Here is a 13,801-nt window from a genome sequence, read left to right as displayed (position 1 = left end):
TTTCAAGAATGTGTATGTTCAGTCACTTTCAGTCATGTTCGACTCTTTGTGACTCCTTTTGGGATTTTTTTTTGGAAAAGATATGGGACTGGTTTACCATTTCCTTCTCTAGCTCATTTTCCAGATAAGGAAACTGAGGCAAAGAGAGTTAAGTGACTTGCCCTGAGTCACACAGCTAGTAAGTGTCTGAGACTGGATTTGAATTCAGGTCTTCCTGACTCCAAGCCCAATACTCTATCCATTGTACCACCTAGCTTCCCTGACAAGAATACATTATGCAAAATCTCATTTCCCTTTATTTTAAACTAATGCTTAAAGATAGGTAAATCAAGGAAATGCTGTAGCTATACTTTGAATAGATTTTAGCAAAGCATTTTATAGAATTACTTAGATCACTTTTCTAAAACAGAAATGTGTGAACTTTATGATACTTCTTAAATGGATTCAGAAATTATTGAATGACTAGACCCAAAGAATAGTTATTAATGTTTTTATTGTCAGCTCAAAAAAGTCCTTAGTGGAGTCCCCCAGGGATCTTAGTTAGTCTTATGCTATTTAGTATTTTTTTCAGTGATTTAAATTAAGTGATAATTGGCATAATTATCAATTTTTTAGCTGACACAAAGCTTGGGGGAATAGCCAACACTATGGACAATAGCTGAAATTCAAAAAAGTATTTGACATGGTGGAATGCTTATCTGAATTGGATTAGATGAAATTTAGTCAGTAAAATGTAAAATCTCACACTTAGTTCCTAAAAAACAAACAAACAAACAAACAAAAACCTAAACCTCAGAAGTACAAATTTAGGGAGACATGCCTATAAAACAGCTTATATTAAACAAAACAAAACAAAACAAAACTTTGAGTGGACTACAAGTTCAATATAAATCAGTAGTGCTCTATGGCAGAAAAGAAAGAAAGAAACAAACAAACAAACACACACACAGTGCAATGAATGATATGCTGAATTGGAGAGAGACATTATATATAGGACTAGTAAAATTGACTTTGCTCTTATCAGATCACATATGAATTATTTGAATCAGTTCTGAGTTTCACATTTTTGGAAAGCTATTGATAAACTACAAAGTATAAAGGGGAAGTCAGCCAGGATGGTGAAGGGACTAGAGTTTATTATATATGACTATCAGTTGAAGAATCTTAGGATGCTTAGCCTGAAGAAAAGAAAACTTGATGGGTCATAATAGCTGCTTTCAAATATTGGAAAGAATGTGATGTAGAAGAGAGATGAGCTTTGTTGTACTTGAGTCAAGAAAACAGAACAAAGAGCATTGGGTGAAAGGTGAAAAGAGGAAAAAAACAGGTTTAACATCAGGAACAATTTTCTAACAATTAGAGATGTCCCAAACTGGAACAAATGGGTTGCTTTGTGAAATAATCAGTCTCCTCACTAGAGTTCTTCAGAAAGGCAAGGAGACCACTCATGGGGGTGCTGTAAAGGAGAATTACATTCATATATATGTTGGATTAGAAAGTTTGTGAGGCCCCTTCTAACCTATTGTATTTCTGTGACATCAAAAATGTCAGAAAGAATGGGAATAAGTCCTTTGGGACTCAGCAAGGGGGAGGTAAGAGGAGGAGTCATAGAGTTATACCATAAGATCCTATATTTTGAACAAGAAGAGACTTTGTAACTGCTAGTCCAACACATTCATTTTTTGATGAGGATATCAGTTTTAGAAAACTTTTAGAAAACTTTAGAAAACATATTCCCCATGTACTTCTTGTATGTGTGTAACTGTTTGAGGGTTGTTGTCTCCCCTATTAGAATGTGAGTTCCTTGAAGGCAAAGATTATTTTCTTTCTTTCTTTGTGTGTCCAATGCTTAGTACAGCTCCAGTATTACAGTAGATGCTTAACACATGGTTGTTGTCTCTTGACCGATTATTCCCTCACACTTTGGCAGTCCTTTCTACAATAAGCCAACAATTTCTAGTCTATCATCATTTCCAGTGGTGGAAGACAAATTCATTCCCTCCTGGGTTCTCCAGAACCTCATATTAACTCATCATTAACCATATTAAGCATCCCCACTCTAGTGTATCTTCAGAATAATGCATTCTCTTTCTCTCTGTCTCTCTCTCTCTCTGTCTCTCTGTCTCTCTGTCTCTCTCTCTCTCTCTCTCTGTCTCTCTCTCTCTCTCTGTCTCTCTCCTCTCTTTCTCCTTTCCACTCCCTTCTTCTCCCACTGTATTCTGTCCATCTGTCTGTTTCTCTCTCTCCGCCTCTCCTTCCCTCCCTCCCTCCCCCTTGTCTTTCTGTCACTCTGTCTCTGTCTCTCCATCTCTATCTCCCTGTCTCTCCTTCCCTCTGTCTCTTCCCTCATTCCTCTACCTCCATTGGCTTTTACCCAATTTTCAATGTGCCCAGTACTCCTCAAACCTAAGAAAGTGTTACCTTGGACTGTCTAGTCTCTCTCCTCTCCTTCATCGCTATGCTTTTTGAAGAAGTCATCAAATGCCTTCATTTCCTCATTACTTTCTCCCCTCAACCTCCTGCAATTTGTTTGTCTCCACTATTATACTGAAACTGATTTCTCAATAGTCACCAATAACCTAATCAAGGTTCTAATACTAATGGCATTTTTTTTTACTGTGGCCAGGAAGGAAATTTAATAGACTATATGGAGTGGCCAAGATTTTAGGTACCATGAACATTAAGACTAATTCTGGTAATAAGATAACCATATAGAAGGAGATTGTGGTAAGAAAAAAAAAAGGAGCTTTAATTCAAAATTGAATGATAATGAAGTTCAAGGTGTGTCTGTACTAGTAGTACAGTAGTGATAGGGCAAGAAATTGTGACTTGAGAGCTGGTGGACCATGAACATGGTTGCTAAAGTTATTGGAGATGGCAATGTCACAATGTAGAGAAGAATGTGAACAAGGGCATAAAGTCATCCCTAAAATAGAAATGTATCTTCAGTTCCCAGCATAAATCATGTCTATTCCCACTATTGGCTATTTGTGTAGTAATGACAGCCATTTCTTAGATGTACTCATAACACAAAGAAATAGTTTCATTCTAACATTATCAGTAATGTTTGGCCTGGAAAATAGAAGACTTGGAGTGACATAAAAGTTGTTATCAGGTATTTGAAAGTCTTTTACATGGATATTTACAAACTTCTGCTTTCCTAGGTCAACCCTTTTATATGCATACTTTTTCCCCCCAAGGCAATTGGGGTTCAGTGACTTGCCCATGGTCTCACAGCTAATAAGTGTCAAGGGTCTGGTCTGAGACCAGATTTGAATTCAGGTCCTCCTGACCCCAGGGACAGAGCTCCATCCACTGTACCACCTAACTTCCCCTTTTACATGCATACTTAAGCCCATCTTCTGCCACTTTTTTGAGCAGATGGCAACTTCAATTATTCAACCCATCAAACATTTAACCTCTATCTCTCTAATGATTTCTTCCCTCCTATCTACAAACATATATAAGTCCCTTCCTTAAAATACCTTTCTTGGAATCTATTATCCCTTTAAACTATCATCCACCATCTCTCTCTCTTTTCTTTCTTAACACATCTTTAAAAAGCTTCCTGAACTCACTCCACTTCCTATTTTCTCATTTCTTCCTCAAGCCTTTGCAATCTAGCTTTTGACTTTCATCATTCAATTTAATTTGCTCTCTAATTAACAGTGATTTTTTAATTGCCAGATTTGATGATTTTTTCTAGCTCCTCATTCTTTTATTCTTATCTCCTGAATTTGACATTGTTGAACACTTCATCCTGAATACTTTTTTCTCTCTGACTTTTCATGACACTACTCTTTCTTGATTATTTTTTGATCTGTTGGTCCATCTTCTACCCACAGTGGCTCATCATCCATATTATGCTCCCAAGATTCTGTTCTAGGTTCTCTTCTTATCTTATTCTATAATCTCTTTCATTGTTCTTAAGAGCTCTCATTTGCAATCATCTCTACACAAATGACTCACAAATTTTGCATATACACATACATACGTGTATATACTCATATGTACACATACATAGATGTATATGTACCCACACATGCACACATGTGTGTGTTCACAAATACATATGTGTATAAATGAATGAATAAATAATTTATTAAGTGGTTATTATGTACAATATATTATATACTATGGATACAAATATACAAGTAAGACTACCTGTTTTTTTGTTTTGTTTTGTTTTAAGGCAGTTGGGGTTAAGTGACTTGCCCAGGGTCACACAGCTACTAAGTGTCAAGTGTTTGGTCTGAGGCCGGATTTGAACTCAGGTACTCCTGACTTCAGGGCCCATGCTCTATCTACTATACCTCCTAGCTGCCCCTAAGACTACCTGTTTTTAAGGTGCTCATATTCTAATGGGAGAGATGGGGCAACACATAGAGAATGTTTCAGGTTCAATTCAGACTTTCAGGAAAGGTCTCATGCATTTATAGTGTGTTCAAAACAGGTGATAATGTCTCTCCCTCTTAGTTTCTGTTGCTGAGCCATTTGACAGTTCCAAAGAATTTACTAACAAAAACTTCTAGGTATTCATAGATATGGACATAGCACCTACAAAAGCAGTTATCAGGATCTATCTCCATAGGAGTCATTTCCAAAGATGATGGGCTGGAAGTATTGTTATTACAAAGGTTCTTGGATTCAGAATGCAGGATTATTTTTATTAGAATCTGAAGGGAGATAGCTGTCAAGGTGGTGGTGGTGATGATGGTGGTTTGACTTGCTTGGTGCATGGTGTCTCATTTCTCATTAGGATGCCTTGCTCCTTAGCTAGACTGGCTTGCCTTCCCTGTGAGTGGAAGTTAGCTGGCAGTTGGTGGGTATGGCTGACCCCTTGTTTACAGGAGCCACATTCACTGATTATGACTGTAAGGGCTAAGCTAGAAATAGGACTGTTGATCTGAGGGAGACTATCACTCCCAGGGCTCTTGTGCTTATTTGCCCATTGGTGGCAGCTGGTCGGTAGTTGTGTCTGGGGGTGATGAAGGTGGACCTTTTCTTCACAATGATTTCTCATATTATACACACACACACACATATAATATATATTTAATCGTGTATGTGTATATATGTATGCCTGCATGTCTGCCTGTCAGTGTCTTTGTATACACCCAAGTCTCCCTCTTGAACTTTATTCTCACAACAGCAATTACCTATTAGATGTTTCAAACTGGATCATTCAGAGACATTTCAAACTCATCCTGTCCAAAACTGAACTCATTATCTTTTCCTCAAAAACTGTCTTGTCTTTTGAATTCCCCTATTTCTGCTAAGGCATCCTCAAACTTCCAGTATTTCTGGTTGATAGCCTCCAGCATTATCCTTGAGTCCTTACTCTCTTTCATCCAGCATATCAAACCATTTGCAAAATCTTATCATTTCTACCCCTCAATCTCTTCTATCTGACGTGATACCTTCTCTTTGCTCACCTTTAGTTCAGGCCCTCAACACTCCACATCTAGATTACTGAAACAGCTTTTTAATTGGTCTCTCTGCTTCAAATATTTCACCACTCTGATCCATCGCACAAAATGTTCCTAAAGTAATACCCCTTAAACTCAGAACTAGCCATGTGACTCTTCTGCTCAGTCAATTCCAGGGGCTTCCTATTGTCTCTAGGATAAAACATTGATTCTTCAGTTTAGCTTGTAAAGTGCATCTACAATGTTGTCCCAACATTTCTTTCAAACCTTGTTGGATATTTCTCTCCTCCCACACTTCAATCCAGTCAAACTGGTCTTTTTATCTCACTTACATGAAATAGTCTATCATCTCTATGCCTTTGCACTAACCATTCCTTTCGTCTAGAACCCCTCCTCACAAAAGAGCCTACCTCCTCTTCAAGATGCAGTTCAAGTATCTGTTTCTACATGTGTTCTTTTCTGATCCCCAAGTTTCTAACACTGTCGCACTCAAACTCTATCATATTTCACTATTTTTCATTTATTTGTATTCATTCACTTTAAATTTATTTTGTACACACATAGATATGTCCTTGTCATCTTCCTGTTTGAATGTAAGCTCCTTGTAAGTAGGAATTGTTTTATTAGTACATCCCCAGAGCCTAGCACAGTGCTTGCTCTTCTATTTTTGGTCTTATTGGTTTTATTATTGGTCTTGGTTTTTTATTAATTGATTGATGGAAATTCTACTGGATTTCGTCTCATTAGTCCTCAGAAGACAGAACTGGTAGTAAAAGGTGAAAAGTGCAGAGATGCAAATTTGGATTTGAGGTAAGTATTTATTTGGCACAAAATTAGATCACCACAGATGAAGTCATGGATGTAGAAGATGCTGGGAGACATACTTCTGGAAGACTAGGTGACTATAGGTCAACATTCTACATTGTCCTATCATATATGTTGGGAGTACCTTTTTTCCATTGACTGCATAGCCAGAATTGTTTATATTTATTTATTTATTTATTTTTTCAAATGAGAATCTACCTTTTCTCCCTCCTACCTCCCTTCATATTGTTGGGTGTTTTTTTTTTTTTAAAGGCCTGACATAATACCTGTCGGGCTTTTCCCTATATTCACATCAGAGGATGAAGGACTCCTTCACTTGTAGCAAGTAATATCATGTGGTTTAGTGGAAAAGGTCCAAGGGCTGCCTTCTTCTTCTTTCTGTAAGCTATGGGGCCACAAGAAATGAGTCTTTTCCTTTGTTCTTTCCCATTCTGGGTACAGGGAATGTAGTTTCTGATTGAAATGTTTGAGCCATGGGAATCTAGGAGTGCAGGAATACAGGTCAGTGTTATAGCCAGTTCAGCAAACTCTGTGTGTCTAGTAGGTTGTAGACTTGAATTTAATAAGACTAATTCTATGTAGATGTGAGCCTTTCCATCCACTCCCCACAAACTGAGGTCTTTGAAGCAGACATCAACTTATAAAAGCTAATCAAAAGTTAAGTGGCTAAATGGTCATTGGGTCTCTAAAATAGGGGAAACACAATTGGTGTGAGGGTTTGAGCCAATGGCAGAGGAATGTAGCTCCTAATACCCCTCTGTTAATCAGAACACTGCAAGGAATAAAATGTAACCAGTCTAGTCCTGAAAGAGCAGGGCCTGAGTAAAAAACCTGTTTGATAAGGAAAACCTTTTAACCAATTAGAGTTAAACAAAAGTGGAAAGAAGTGATTTGGCAACCATTAGGCTCCCTCCTCATTATAGGATTTCAAGAAAAAAAGAATAATAAGCAATTGACAATTATGTTGTCTTGTTTAGGCATAGATTCAAATAGATGGTCTATGAGGTCCCGTTCAACTTTGAGTATGTTTCTGTAACTGAGCAGATCAATTAAAAGTACATGATTGTGAATGATCATGTATAAATATCCTTCACTGCTTTGCACCAATAGAAGAATAGAACCATATACTAAATACAGCATTCCCAGTCCTATCCTTCTTTCACGATATTATAAAAGGTCTATGTCATTAACCAAGAGGATCCAAAATGACATGTAGCCAGAGATTTACTTCAATAAATACAGGCATCTTGGTTTAAGCATACGTAATCATTAGGTAAGGAGTTAAAAAAAAAAGCATGGTATTGAGTCCATACTCTCAAGAAGGTTGTTCCTACTCCCTTCAATATTTCAAGGATTGATGATTTCATCAGTGTGGCTACTCATATGTCCAACACAGATCCAAATCCTTCCACATCTGAGCAGATAGATTGTCTTTAAGAGTTGGTGGTATCTAAAAAAAATCACCCTATGACTAATTTGGTCAAGATACTTTTCAAACATAGCTGGATGGGTCCACAGAAGCAATATATACATGAAGTCCATCTCTGTTCCTGTATCAAAGTTTTTCAAGCTTGATAAGATCTGCCATAGTTTGGGTTCCCCTTCTATAAGCATTCAGGTCTCTGGTCACTTTCACACCACAACGCATCTGAAAAAGATTTTGTTGAAGTATTTACAAACACAAACCTAAAATTATTATAAAGTTTATCATCATTTCTTTCTTCACAGAAGGTTGGAGCTGATAACTCTTATTTTCTTTTTGCAAGGTAGAATATGATTTTCTGTCTTTTGGAATTTATTTATCATGTGTTTTCTAAGATGTATTTCATGTGAAAAGGGGAAAAGACCTGATTATGAAAGTCAAATTCAGCAACCTCTGAAAGGAGAAGGAGATATCTAGGCTTGGAAGAAGACATCAAAGAGTTTTTAGAAAAAACCTGAAGGGAGGTACAGAGGTATGCTGTCTGTTATGAAATTACAGCTCCTTGGTATAAGAAAAATCTTTATTCCCCTTCTGATCGAGTCTTCAAAGGTGTCCTAATACAAATGATGCTTCCTTACCTGTGAGAAGCTCCATTGAACCACGACCTTAAAAATATCCCCGTCTGAGAAAAACTCCTTATAGTTTGTCTTGAAGGAGCCTGCTTCTTAACGATATAGTGGAAGCATAAGAGACACTAGTTTTTGTCTATTTGCATTCTAGATATTTAATACAGAAACCATAGATTGAAGTCACAATTAAAATTATAAGATTAATGATCACAGGCAGTGTGACTAAATTGATAAATCAACCTAAATATCAATGAAGAGGCCAGTGAGCTCTCTGCCTTTGAAGAGGACATCACCACCCCACTTCTATTAATCTAGCTGCCTGTATACATAACCATTAAACCCATTTGTTTTAGCAGTAGGAGATGTAAAATGAGATCTAGGGGCATATGGTTGAAATGCTCTCCAACTCCCAAACAATCTTTTAGTCAAGGCCTGCACAACCTGTGGCCCAGCAAAGGACTGTCTCTACATACAAAGGGTGTTTTCTTCTACATATTTTTGTGGCCTGCCCAAAATCCTTTGGTGTGCCACAAGCAGCCAAAAGTCTGTGGTTGACCTATGGGCCACAAGTTGTATAGGCCTGTTTTAACCTCCCAGGAAAGATTTTTAGAGCATCAAGAGTTGTAAATGATAGGGAAAGGAAAAAGGTTCAACACATAAATTCAGTAAATAATATGGCATTGAAAACTAGAGAAAATGAGTGAAGTATTTTTTTTTTCTTCTACATTTCATTATCCTCAACTCTGATTTCCAGTGGAACTCTCATGGCTCCTCACAGAGGGTGTGGAAGGTACCATACCAAAAGCATAGACATGATAAGAAGGAAAATGAGGTTAATTTGTCACTGCTTGCTTTTGCTGAAATACTGTTTCTTAGTGATCATGGTTTCCCTTTTCAATGTTTATAAACCATCCCTCAAATAATATGTCCTAGATTTTTTTCAAGAATCAAATTCAATTTTGTTGGCCTATTATTTACAGAATTTAGTGTCATCCTTTTTTATTTTTGAAAATTAGTAAAAATTAGGCTATCTCCATTCCTTCAACACCTCTCCCAACTCTGATTTACAAAGGTCATCTATAGAAGCTCAGTAATAATAATCTTCAGTTGTTTCAGTATCCAGTGATGTAGTTTGTCATGATCTGATGACTTGAACTCACTGAGAGATTCTAGACAATATCCTTTCATCTCCCATTTTTTAATTTCAATTCTTTATTAACAATTTTTCCATCTTTTCAAGGTCAAAGATCATTCTTCTTAGCAGAAAACTGGACAATTAGTTGAGTAGTTATGCCTTCTCTGTGACTTTTGTTATCATCATCCTACCCATCTTAGCAATGAACATTTTCTTGCCTCCAGGTAGGTGAAAACAAACAAAATAACAACCCCTTTTTGTTGTTCTTAATATTTTGTCTCATGCTTCATCTTACATTGAGTCTTCTAAGGGTTTCTTAGTCCTCTGAGACTATGCTTGCAAGGCTGCTTGTTAGTCATGTTGTGTCACTCACGTTACCTGCCTTTACTAACATCTTTAAGTCATTTAAAGAGTTCGTGAGAGGTGGAGCTAAGATGGTAGAGAAAAGCCAGGAAGCTGCCTGAGCTCTCCCCAGTTTCCCTCAGAAACAACATTAAATCAATCCTCTAAATAGATTCTGGACCAATAGAACTCACAAAAAATTTGAATGAAACAATTTTCCAGTTAAGATAACTTAGAAGGACTTCAGGAAGGTCTGTCTCACTTGGGTGCCCCATGATCAGAGCTCAATTTTAAAAGTCATAAAATAGACTAAAAATGAGCAAAAAAAATATAAAAGAGTTGTGAATATAGAAAGCTACTATGGTGACAGGGAAGATCAAAACACAAACTCAGAAGAGGACAACAATGTCAAAATGTCTACATGTGAAGCCCCAAAGGGATATATGAATTGGTCTTAAGCCCAAAAATTCTTCTTGGAAGAGCTCAAAAAAGATTTTAAAAATCAAATGAGAGAGGCAGAAGAAAAATTGGGGAAAGAAATGAAAATTATGAAGAAAGAGTCAATAGCTTGGAACAGGAAGGACAAAAATTGACTGAAAAAAAAAATCCCTCAAAAAATAGAATAGGTCAAATGGAAAAAGCAGATACAAAAGCTAACTGAAGAAAATATTTCATTAAAAATTAGAATTGGGCAAGTGGAGGTTAATGACTCTATGAGACAACAAAAGTCAGTCAAACAAAATAAAAAAATAGAAGAAAATGTAAAATACGTCATTGGAAAAACAACTGACCTGGAAAATAGATCCAGGAGAAATAATTTAAGAATTATTGGACTACTTGAAAGCCATGATTTTTAAAAAAAATGAGCCTGGATAGGATTTTTCAAGAAATTATCAAGGAAAACTGCCCTCATATCCTAGAATAAGAGGGTAAAATAGTAATTAAAACAATGAAAACTCCAAGGAATATGGTAGCTGAATTCCAGAATCATCAGATTAAGGAGCAAATAATGCAATCAGCAGAAAGAAACAATTCAAATATCAAGTAGCCACAGTCAAGATTACATAATACTTAGCAGCTTCCACATTAAAGGATCTGAGGGCTTAGAATATGATATTCCAGAAGACAAAGGAGCTTGGATTACAGCCAAGAATGCTTGAATTTTTCTCTGTTTTAATCTCAAAAATACTCAGATTAAGTTGCTACTTCCTATTAAGTTTTCTATACCAATTCATCCTTGTTGGGCAGAATCATTGCTAGAATAGAAATCTCCCTCATTTCCTCCTTCACCTTTTGAACAAGGAAATAATCACTAAGGTAAGTGAAGACTAAATTTATCAGGTAAGCTACTTTTTCTAAAGACAGAAATCCATTAGTTGTCTACATAGCCAACCACTCCTATGAATAAAATATTATATTTCTGTGCCAAGTTTCTTATCTATTTCCAGACCTCCTTATCTATTTCTTCTGGCCATTTGATTTACAATATAGTCTCATAACAATATCACTCCTTTTTCTCAAGTTCTTATAATTCATGAATTTCCTCTTTTCAGTTTATCTTCTTTATACAGCACAAATATGTATACACATATATGTATATGTATACATTTCTATCTTTCTATCTATCTATCATTTATCTTTTCTTTGTTACTATTATACTCATGCTTTGCTTGATACTGTTTGTGGTATAAGAAATGTTTAGGAAGGTTTTTCCTTCTCCTTCCATTTTCATTTAAAACCTTCTTATAATAAGATCTAATAATAAGTAATAAAATCAATACCACAAAACACTTCTTCCTGCTCACATCATGTACCATTAAAAGATTTAAATGGATACATAAATAACTTAGATAAAAAGGTTCATTTAATAAAAAAGAAAATCAGAGGAACAAGGAAGAAATTAACTTTCAGAGAAGTGAAATGTTCATGAGCAAATAAAGGACAGTGAGAATTCAGGTGATAAAATGCCAATTTTGACTACATAAAATTAATTTTCTTGGAAAAAACAAATTAGAAGAGATATATGTAACTGAGGGGAACTACAAGTTTGTCTGATGAAGATTTTCTTTCATTGTTATATAAAGAATTGATTTGAATATATAGGAATAAAAGATATGTGCCAATTGATAAGTAGTCAAAAGATAGGAAAAAAGCAGTTCTCAAGGTGGGGTGGGGGGAGACCAGCTATCTATAACCATATTAAAAAAATCTCCAAATCATTAATAGTTAGAGAAGTTCAAATTAAATCAAGCCTGAGATTCTACCTAATACACATTATATCAGCAAAGTTGATAAAAAAATATGTTGGAGGAGCTTCAATGCATAGCTGCTGGAGCTATGAACTGATCTATACCTTCACCAAATCACTAAATTGTACATACCCTTTGAGTCTGCTGTACCACTATTAAGGCCTCTATCCCAAAGAGATCAAGAAAAAGGAAAAATCACACATACACACATGTATGCATGTATATGTATTTCTAGTGGGTCTTTTTTATAGTGACTAAATACTGGAAACAAAAGTGATGCAAAGCAATTGGTCAATAGCTAAACAAATTATGGTATATGAAGGTAATGGAATACTACTGTGGTATAAAAAATTGAAGAAATCATTTCAGAAAAACCTGGGGATGTATTTGTGAACTGATTCTAAGTGGAGTCAGCAGAACTAAGGGTACACTTTATAAAATTGTAAAAAGCAAATGATTAGTTTTGAAAGACCTAAGTATTCTGATTAACAAAGTGGTCAAACATGATTCCAGAGGACCAGTGATGAAGTATGCTGCACACCTTCTGGAATGTTATTGGATTAGAATATTATTGTGGTACAAGAAATAATGAGCTGGTGGATTTAGAAAAATATGGAAAGACTTGGATTTATGGAGGAAGATGCTACCTACCTACAGAGAAATAGATGACAAATGGAAATAAGCATAACACAGTCTTACATATACACATTTGAGTATATATATGTGTGTGTGTGTGTGTGTGTGTGTATGTGTGTGTGTGTATTATGTGTATGCATATTTGATATTTATCCTTCTGAGGGTCAGGAGGAAGGGGAAAAATAAAGTAAAAAGTGCACAGCAGAAGACAAAAGAAAATATATAAGGAAGCAATGAAAAGATGGCCAGTTTTGAAAATGTATAGTATTTATTTTATACGTTTTCTTGAAATGGAAATTTATTGCTTTATATTGAATCCTCTCTTACATTCTGTTGTGTACATGGCAATGTTTTTTTTCTTCCTTATTTTTCACTCAAATTTAAAATGAATTCAAACATAATGGGAAAAAGTCTATTTTGCTTCTAATGACTTCTGCCCTTATTCTGTCTTCCATTTTATTATCCCCCTTCCCTTTCCTCTTCTTTATATCTATTTTTATCTATTTCCCTCCTTTTTACCTATTGAGTAAGTTATATTTCTATACACAGCTGAGTGTGAATATATATTCTTCCCTCATTGAATCAATTCTAATGATAGTGAAGTTTAAGTATTGCCCACCATGCTCATTTCCCCCTCCATTGTAAAAGGTATTCCTTGCATACACCTTTTATTTGGGAAAAAAAATTTCCATTCTACCTTTCCCTTCCCCCATCTACCAGTGCATCCCTCTTTCTCATCTCTTCATTTTTTAGAGATCATTCCAATATAATCAATTCATATCCATCCACCCTTTCTATGTAAATTCCTTTTAACTGTCCCAGTAATCATAAAGTTCTTGGGAATTACAAGTATCATCTTCCCACATATGATTTTAAAGAGTTTAATTTTACTGAGGCCCTTATGATTATTCTTTCTTGTTTACTTTTTTATATTTCTCGAGTCTTCTTTTTGAATGTCAAATATTCTATTCAGTGCTGGCCTTTTCATCAGGAATATTTAATATCCTCTATTTGATTAAATATCCATTTTTTCTCCTAAAGGATGATACTGAGTTTTTATGGGCAGGATATTCTTTGTTGTAATCTTAGCTTCTTCACTTTCCATAATACCATAAGCCAAGCCCTCCCATCCT

The sequence above is a fragment of the Vombatus ursinus genome, unplaced genomic scaffold (assembly GCF_900497805.2).
Source record: "Vombatus ursinus unplaced genomic scaffold, bare-nosed wombat genome assembly UNPS02009062.1, whole genome shotgun sequence".
NCBI classification, from domain to species: Eukaryota; Metazoa; Chordata; class Mammalia; order Diprotodontia; family Vombatidae; genus Vombatus; species Vombatus ursinus.
The sequence above is the reverse complement of the archived record's forward strand: the minus strand, read 5'-3'. Positions refer to the sequence as shown.